The 9,546-nt window shown below is 36.3% G+C and overlaps 1 protein-coding gene across 2 annotated transcripts in view; it reads right to left on the reverse strand.

The window, feature by feature from the left end:
- LOC145269303 (uncharacterized) overlaps window positions 1–3,003 on the reverse strand; it is a 61,374-nt gene extending 58,371 nt beyond the window's left edge. For both annotated transcript variants that reach the window (XM_080124999.1, XM_080125000.1), the window contains exon 1: window positions 2,173–3,003. The gene's annotated coding sequence lies outside the window, so the exon portion shown is untranslated. The remainder of the gene's footprint in view (window positions 1–2,172) is intronic.
- Window positions 3,004–9,546: the final 6,543 nt, after the last annotated feature.

The raw sequence follows: 9,546 nt of genomic DNA on the forward strand, positions 1-9,546 counted from the left end.
CCTAGGGGCGTTCTAGAGTGCCCTTCCAAAACAGATTAAAGGTTGGGGATGTGGTATTTGTGAGGAGTCCACATAAACCTAGACCGTTTTGGGTTCTTGGGATCATTTTGGAGATGTTTTACGGAGAGGATGGGGTAGTCAGGTCAGCAAGGGTAAAAGAGGGGAGAGATGCAGTGTGTATCCACCCGTTAAAAAACCTATTCCCTCTTGAATTATCCTTAAATGGATCAAGATGGATCCATACCGGCATCTGTTGATAGGCCTGAGGATGGGATTAATGCTATTTCTCCTCAATCAACACCTGCCAATGAACTAATTTGGCTTGGTCCTATATGCGGTTCTCCATAAGGTGATCAGGACATGATTTGTTGCGATGGATGTGATGACTGGTGTCACTTTCAGTGTGTGGGAATCGAGTCTCCACCTTCTGCCAGACAGAAATGGTATTGTCCAAGTTGTGCACCCCAGAGACGGCGGTGAGGCAGACCTAGCCTCCTCCCTGAATAATTAGTAACCAACAAACAAAAAAAAATAACCAAAAAATTATACTAACAGGTTAACTTCCTCGAGTAAGTGCATGCCTTATATTTTTTGTTTTCCTGCATTTTATTTTATTTTTCTTTCCTGGGGAATGTGTGAAAAAAAAAATGGGGGGATTAATGATTGCTCAAGAGAGGGAGAGCAGTGTGCATTTACCTTGCTTACTAACCAAAAGAGATTGCCTTACCTTCTCTGCCTTTTTAAAGTTTTTTTTTCCCAGGTCAGGTGACAGTTAATCACATGACCTTTTGGTTATTTAAAAGGAGATTCTCTCCAATGGTTTAAGTTCTTTTTTTAGATGCATTTGTGGCTGGTGCCAGAAAGCTACTCTTTGATTACCTCAGCTTTGCTGGCTAGAGAGTGTTAACAGACTGTCACATCGCGGAAGAGAGGCAATTCTTCCGCAACTTAAGATAGGTGCACATTGCTTCCTTTTCTCGACTGAGCAGTCATTGGATTTTAAGGGAAAATTAATTTTTTTTTCCAATATCTTCGTTCTATAATGACTACATACATTGTATAGACTTTTCTGTATTTTCTTTACTTGAAATTGACACCATAAGTGTCAATTTCAAGTAAGAACTGCATTAAATATTCATCATTTACTGTTGTTTGTTAGATATTTTTTATTTGTTTATTTGAATTTTTGGTTTATTCTCAATTAGAAATATCATTGTCTTTTAGTATGAAACTCGGGTCAATAAATCTTATTCTAAAATTTGAACAGGTCGATTTTTTTATTAACAAGTTAGTACTTCTGCAGTTTATGGAACGTGCTAAAATAAGTTTATTATTTAGAAAATCATTTTTAACATCGGGAGGGAACTTTGTTGACTATTTTGTACTTTCATTTAATAATTTGGTAAATGTGTAGTTTAGTGGCGTAAATTATTTGACAGACAAAAAATTATAAAAGCTATTAATTTTTATATAAAACACACTATTAAACCCTAAGGCTGCAATAAAACCAGAAAAAAATCCATTTTCATATATTTTTTTTTCATCATTTTTATTAGATTAAATGTACGACATTCGAGACTGCCATATTGATTTTAAAATTTGGTCTTTCTAAGATTTGGCGGATTGGCCTTTTTAAGGTCAAATTTTACCTTTTTTACGCTCTTTCATTACAAAATATATGGCGGCCAAAAACATAGTTCATGAAAGGGCCTAAAAAAGCAAACTTTAGAAAGGCTAAATTGTCGTACATTTTAGTTTAATAAAAATTATGAAAAAAAAACAAAAAAAAAACATAAAAATGGAATTTTTTTCCTGGTTTTATTGCTGTTTAATAATGTGTTTTTATATAAAAAGAAATAGTTTTTATAAGTTTTTGTCTGCCAAATAATTTACGCCGTTAAACTACACATTTACCAATAATTTAATAATAATAATAATAATAATAACAATAATAATAATAAACGATACACAAAAAAGATATTTTAAAAATAGAACGGTTCTTAAACTGCAGAAGTACCAGCAAAGGTAATTTTAACTTTTTAAAATGATTTAATTATCTCAAATATTTATTGTTTAATGTTTCACAGTCAAACAAAAAAAAAAAAAATGTAATTCTAAAAAAAATATTGTGTTTGTTTGTAATTCAGGTTTTGCTAATCTTTTTCGACTTACCTCAAGATAAAGAATTTTAAACGAGAAAATTCATCTAATCTTCATAATTTCTTCTTTGTTCAATTCATAACAAATATCCAGCTCCAATCAAATGAGACAAAGAAAGAAATGCTAAAAATAGAAGGAGGCTTCGTCACACCGATCGGTGTAAGATTTGATCTGGTTCCTTGTGGAAAGAAGTCCATCAGTTTCTTACGTAAAGTTCATATTTGTTTGTATATTTTTCGCATCAAAATAACTTTTATGATAACATATTGAATTATTGGCGGATTTATTGCTTTTTTTTTTTTTTTTTAATGAAATAACCTTAACAATGTTCGTATTGTTTTGATTGTTCAGACAATTATTCTCATATTGGGATTTTAGTGGTACAACGTTTCAGTCGTTGAAACCTCCGACCGTAAACCTTAAAATATGATTTTCGTTTTTTTTTTTTTAATTTTTTATTACAATTTTTATTGTGAAACTTTAAAAATTAGTGTTTTAATGGATTTATTATGAATTCAAAATAGTGGTAAATTTTTACAACGTACACCTCAACCTCGGAAAGCATGGGATCGTTACTGGATGCAGTTTTAACATCCTTGGATGGAGTCTGACGCTAGCAACAATCACAGGTGGCGAAAATGGTGACTTGTAGAAATATTGTCCAGACTGGTTTTGTTTTTTGCATGCTGTCCCTTATATGCGGGCTTTCTTGAATGTTCCAACGCATTCATTATCTACGCAAATAGACAAAAATATAGTTCCATGGATTTGTGTGTAAAAGGGACGTATTACAGCTGTGAGCTGCGTCTCTGTATGCACCGACAGATTTGTGTGAGCAACCGGTGGCAAAATCAAATTGTACCTGACACGAATAAATTCTGAATAGATTTTTCTGATTATATGATGAGTGACTTGATTTAGCTGGTAACTACATACCCCCCCCTCACTAGACGGACCCCTCACTAGACGGACCTCTTCACTAGACGGACCCCTCACTAGACGGAACGTCAATATGCCGAAGAAGAATAAAAATGCTGCCAATATATCACTGGATGTAGGCAGCAAATTGGACGCCTTATGTGCGTACCCTGACCTTGTAGAAGTTGTCAAGCAAAATTACTCAGAGACGTTAAAAGTGACTGTGGTTGCAGGCAGGATGGTTTTGAATGTGCCGATAAGCCTTGGACTTCTGGCAAGGAATACAATTTTGTGTCCAGTCGTGTATATCTTTGTTGATGGCAGTCCAAATAAAAAGTGACATCACCCTTTTTTGTGTCGCATGCAGTGGCGGCTCGTGCCTAAGATTAGTGGGGGTGCTGTTTAAAAAAAAATGCGTATTGTTTTAATATTGTGTAAAAATAAAACAAACATAAAAAATATACATAATTTATACGTATGCACACGTATAAAAATACAATAACTTAAAGGAATTCTAAATAGATGTAAATATTTGGAATAGCTTACTTATATTTATTTGAAAGTAAATTCCATTCTTCTTGTTTTAATTTGTGAGAAAAGATTGATAATTTTCTCCTTAATTTCTGAATGATTGCTGAAGAACTTTTTTTCAATTGAAAGCACTGCAAGTGCATTTAGTCTTTCGCAACCCATGGTGCTCCTTAGAAAAGTTTTTATTCTTTTCAGAGTTGAAAAACAACGCTCTGCCTCTGATGTAGTCATGGGAATTGTCAAGATAATTTTTATGAGTTTTGTGATTTCCAAAATAAATTTCAGGAGATCAATTACTTTGCAATACTCATGGATGTCTGACCTACTATAAAATATTTCTAACTCAGTTTCAAGCTTTTGTTTGTCAATCATGGGATATGCTTCAGTTGTCAAGGATATCTCGTCTGTAGGTAGTTCTTTCTTAAAACTAGCAAAGCTTTTCTTGTTAAACAATTTAGCAAGTATTAAATGTTTAGTTGAAGAATATCTGTCCGTTATATCAACAGATATATAGTCACACAGTTCTTTAGCTTCGGCCTTGAGTGTTTGTGAAGGATTTTCACAGTATTTGGAGTTTCTTATCTCTAAAATAGCAGTTTTGAAATTTGCTATGTATTCATTGACTTTATATATGCTAATTTCCCGAGATTGCATTTGATTATAAATAATTTCAACATGAGACATAATTTGTATGAAATAGCTCTAACCAAAATATGAAATTTTCATCGCTCAAATATTTCAGAATTCCTGTCGCTTCTGCAACGGTTTCATCTACATATGATGTTGACTGAATTTCAGTGAGACATTTTTTTAATGCTTGAACATTTTCATGAACTCTATTTATGGTCCGTATGTTAAAGTTCCACCTTGTGGCGGATGGACGTGGAATGCTTACATCCAGATGCTTCTTGAGAATGGAAAGACGCTGTGGTGATCTAGAAAAGAAAGTCGGAAGAGCCAAAATGTTAGAGATAAATATTCTAGCATTTCGTGTAATGCTTGCTGCATTCCTCATTATTAAATTATGTTGATGCGCATAACAGTGAGTGAAATGTGCATTACTATAAACTGCTTTTATTTTCGCCTGAACACCAGCTTTTTTGCCTTTCATGACATTTGCACTATCAAATGTCTGAGCTATCAGTTTTTGGCAATTCCCTTGAAGGATTATATCCAATTGTTGTAGAATACATTTTGATATTCCATCAGCGGTTTGGTTTTCTGGAATAAAGAATCCCCAAAAGCGTTCAAGTATTTTTTCATCCAAGACGTACCGTAAAACAATGATCATTTGTGTATGTTCAGACACATCTGTTGTATCGTCAGCCATGACAGCTACAAAGGAAGCTTTGCTAATTTCTGCCCTTATTTCATCACGATATATTTGTAAAAGACAGTCAAGAATGTCATTCTGAATGGTCTTGGAAACACCTTTGAAGACACTACTGGTTTCTAAGTGATTCTTTAAATCTGGATCTAATTTATATGCAAAATTTACTAATCCTCTAAATACACCTGGATTTACTGAATCATCTTTTTCATCATGTCCTCGTAAGGGAGTTTCAAAGTTCCCACAAAAGAAAATACAATCTATTATTTTAGATAAAATTTCACGGTTCTTCTTAACATTCATGTTATGATGATTGATTGAAAGTCTGTAGGCCTCACTAAGTTTTTCTTTAATATTTACGGTCCCCAAAATTGATAGGGAAACTACATTGTCAACGTGCTTCTTTGACTTCTCATGCTTTTCAGTTCTATCTTTCATTTTGCTAATAGTTCTGAAACCATCTTTTGTCCATGTTACATCACCCCCCAAACAACAAACAAGGAAAGCAGAACAATGCCTTTTTTAGTTCAGTCGCAAAGCCAACTTTTCCATTGGTACCAGTCAGAATTAAAGCTAATAATATACACTTCGTTGTTGCTAATGCCTGGCTGAGATATTTGAATATCAGGTGTTGAACGGCCTCTTTTCTTAATTTCAACTTTATCATGGAGAGGCAGCAGTGAAAACTCAATCTGTTGAAGTTCACTTACCGTCACAGAAGTTATTTCTTGGGGATGCAAGGAGGCCATGGTTAAATTCTTTTTTTTTAAATTTTTTTTTTACACATTGATCACCACTTATCAAGGCCCGGAAGCCACTCAGGGATAAGGGTTATTGCAAGTACATTACGTTAGTGTGGAGATTTGATGAAGTGTTTAATTAAGGGGGCGGTTCATTAGGAATTTGTTAACATTGGACTTGAAGACATCCAAGTTGTAGTCCGGAGGGAAGCAGACAGACGGGACAGAGTTCCACAGGCGTGCAGTTCTAAGAAAGAAGCTTTGTTCATGGAATCCGCATTTTGATTTAGGCACAGATATAGAGTGGGGGAAATTTTTCACAGTGGATTCAGCTAGACGGGTGTTTTTCGTGAAAGATTGGCGAGGGGGGACTAGAGATTGGAGTTCAGACGAGCACCTGCCATGAAAATAACGATAAAACAAGGATAGGCTCACAACGTCTCTTCTGTGGGAGAGAGGTTGCAGGGTAGAGAAAAGGGCATCCCCCACTAAGCCACGAAGTCTATTTTGTACTTTTGTATTTGTCAAGGCATGATGGGCTGTTTTTGGCCGCTCCTGCCCAGATATGGCAACAGTATTCCATCCTTGGACGTACTTGGCTTTTATATAGATAGAGAATTGCATCAGTAGTGAGATATCTTCTGGAGCGGTAGAAGGATCCCACCATCTTTCCAGCGACTTTGGCAACAGACTTGATGTACGTGTTCCATTTCAGATCAGGAGTAAACGTCAAACCCAGAAGCTTGTCAAAACACGAGGCCTCACTCAGACGAGAGCCATCCATCACAATTGATGCCAGCTGGGGATCAGAGCGTTGATAATGTAAGGATAGGAGTTTGGTTTTGGATGCATTAAAGGTAACCAGCCACATCTTCCCCCACTGAAACACGTGCTCGAGATCACAGGAGAGAGAATCCGAGAGAACTTTGTCATTTACAGCCTTTGATGTGTTGCCGTAGATGGTAGTATCATCAGCATAGATGTCAACGAATGATTTAAGTATGTGTTTAGGGAGGTCATTGATGTAGATCAGGAAGAGAGTTGGGCCCAGGATTGACCCCTGAGGGACTCCAGGATTTATATTGCAGGCTTCCGATTTTTGTCCATCTACCACTACTCTTATGAACCTATCGGAGAGAAATGATTTAATGATTGAGAAAACATTTCCAGTTATACCGTAGCTGGAAATCTTGTGAAGTAGACCCTTATGCCATACCTTGTCGAAGGCCTTTGATATGTCAAGAGCAATTGCCCTAGACCTTTGTCAAGAGATTCACTAATCCTGTGGGATATAACCGTCAGCACGTCTGCGGTAGATCTTGCAGAGCGGAAACCATATTGTGTGTCACTAAGAAGGTTATTCCTGCTGAGATAGTTGACTATTTCTCTATTTAATATGGATTTGTGGGGGTTGCCTGGCCTTTTTTTGGGAACTGACTTCCTCCACAAATAATAAAAATAAAAATAAGAAATCTTATATGCAACACAAACGGAGGTTTATTTCCGGAATAGAAATAACAAATAATAACAAGTTAAAACATAGTTCTCAATATTTCAGAGTTCCTTTTTTTGAGTTCATATGAAAGATGGAGAGTCTCTTTTTTGTGTTCTTTGAATGTTCAAATATGTGACAGAAACAATATTAATGTTCGTCTGTTAAAAGAGAGTATTAATGCGTGGAGCAGTGGAAATGAAATAATTGATGTTTGCACACGTGGTAAGTCCATATGAGAAAGCGTTGAATGAGTCAGAAGAGTTTAAAGAGACGAAAGAATGCTCGAAAGGCTAAGAGACTAAAGAGATAGATTTTGTGTTTGTACATGTTTATATTTGATTTGATCGGCTCCAAACGAGCTCTAGAAAATAAGTTTTAAAATGTGTCCTAGGAGGAATTCCATTGGATGGAAGACATCACATGGGGTGCTTTCAACTACGTACGCACCTTTGGTATATAAAGGTCACGCCGGAATTTGCGTGGGTGTCATTTTTCATTTTTTTAACGCGCCGAAACAATCAATTGCACTGCGCGCCTAAATTGTATTTAACGATTTTAAATTTGAATATTAAACTGTGCCAACTGGCACAAATACTCCCCCCAGATTGGAAAAAAATTTTTATTTATTTTTTTTTTTAATATGTAATGTATTCCTTGAAATGTTTCGGCCAGTGGACTTTCCTACCCGTTTTTGTCGTGGGTTTGGTGTCCTCGTCATTTTCTGCTGGTCTCCCATGTTCTAAGGGAATTTGTTCTGGTGGGGAAATTGTCTGAGGGTATTCCTCAATGTATGCTGGTTTAATTCGGTCGATCGCGATGTTGTCTTTCCTGTCTTTCCGTTTTTGTGCAATTAATTCCATAGTTAACGAACTGGAATTTAGTGAAGTTATTGCAGCTCGTGATAATGCGTCCGCCACGATGTTTTCTTGCCCCTTGACGTATCTGATGTCTGTGGAATATTAGGCAATATAATCAAGGTGTCTGGTTTCTCTTGGACCATATTTATCTACATGCGTATGCAGTGCATATGTTAACGGTTTATGGTCAGTGTAAATACAGAAATTTCTTCCTTCTAACAGATGTCTAAAATTGACAAATAAATTGCTAATAGTTCCCTTGAAAAGGTACTGTACTTTGTCTGTGTCTTGCTCAGTTTGGCTGAGAAAAACGATATAGGGGTCATTGTATCCCCTGTCAGTTGATGTATAACTGCTCCTACAGCTATGTCTGACGCGTCTGTTGTAAGTGTAAGCTTCGATTCTTTGCTGTCCTTAATATAATTCAATTTTGTAAAATTGACTAAGGCAGTTTTAGCTTGATGGAAAGCTTTTAAAGCTGATCCGTCCAGTTTTAATTGTTGGTTTTTCGTTTTGTTCTTCAATAATGACGTTAACGGTGCAAGGATTGTGGAACAGTTGGGTAAAAATCGTCTGTAGTAATTAATTATACCTATGAAGCGACGAACTTGTCTAACAGACGTAGGTTGTGGAAAATCTGTAATGGCGCTTACTTTCTCGGGTAATGGTGATATACCATCCTTATCAATTGAATGTCCAAGGAAGTTTACTTCTTGCTGACTGAAAATACATTTGTCCAAGTTTATTTTTAAACCGTAATGGGACAGTTTTTGAAAAACTTGTTCCAAGTGTTGTTTATGTTCGTCGAGGTTTCTACTAGCAATTAGGACATCGTCCACGTAAGCGAATACGAATGGAAGGTCCCTAAAAACCTCGTCTATTAACCTTTGGAAGGTTTGACAAGCATTCCTAAGTCCGAATGGCATTCTGACGAATTCGTAAAATCCAAATGGTGTGGTCAGTGCTGTTTTGTGGATATCTTCATCCGCCACCGGTATTTGGTAATACGCTTTTACTAAATCCAGTTTGGAAAATACTGTGGCATTTTGCAGTCCGATTGCAAAATCGTGAATGTGTGGGATAGGGTATCTATCCGGTACAGTTTGTGCATTTAATCTCCTGAAATCGCCGCATGGACGCCATGTTGTCGCGTCTGCTTTCTGTACCATATGTAGAGGAGATGACCACGCACTTTTGGAAGGTCGGATAATTCCTTGTTGTAACATGCGTTGAAATTCGTCTTTTGCGATCTTGTACTTATCCGGCTTCAGACGTCTGGGGGTGGCGTAGACTGGTTGTCTATTCGTTTTAATATAATGCTTTGCATTATGTTTAATATTATCCGTGACTTTGAATGGCTGAATAAGTTGTGGGTATTTTTGAAACAGCCGACGAATGTACGTCTCTTCAGGTAAGGCAGAACTAATCCCAGTAGACTGGTATCTTGTGGTGATACCTTTAATTACGATTTTTGTTTGGTTATCAGTTAGTGTGCGACTAGTCATGTCTACCGAT

The sequence above is a fragment of the Euprymna scolopes genome, chromosome 45 (genome assembly GCF_053919585.1).
Source record: "Euprymna scolopes isolate OS-2025 chromosome 45, ASM5391958v1, whole genome shotgun sequence".
Taxonomy (NCBI): domain Eukaryota; kingdom Metazoa; phylum Mollusca; class Cephalopoda; order Sepiida; family Sepiolidae; genus Euprymna; species Euprymna scolopes.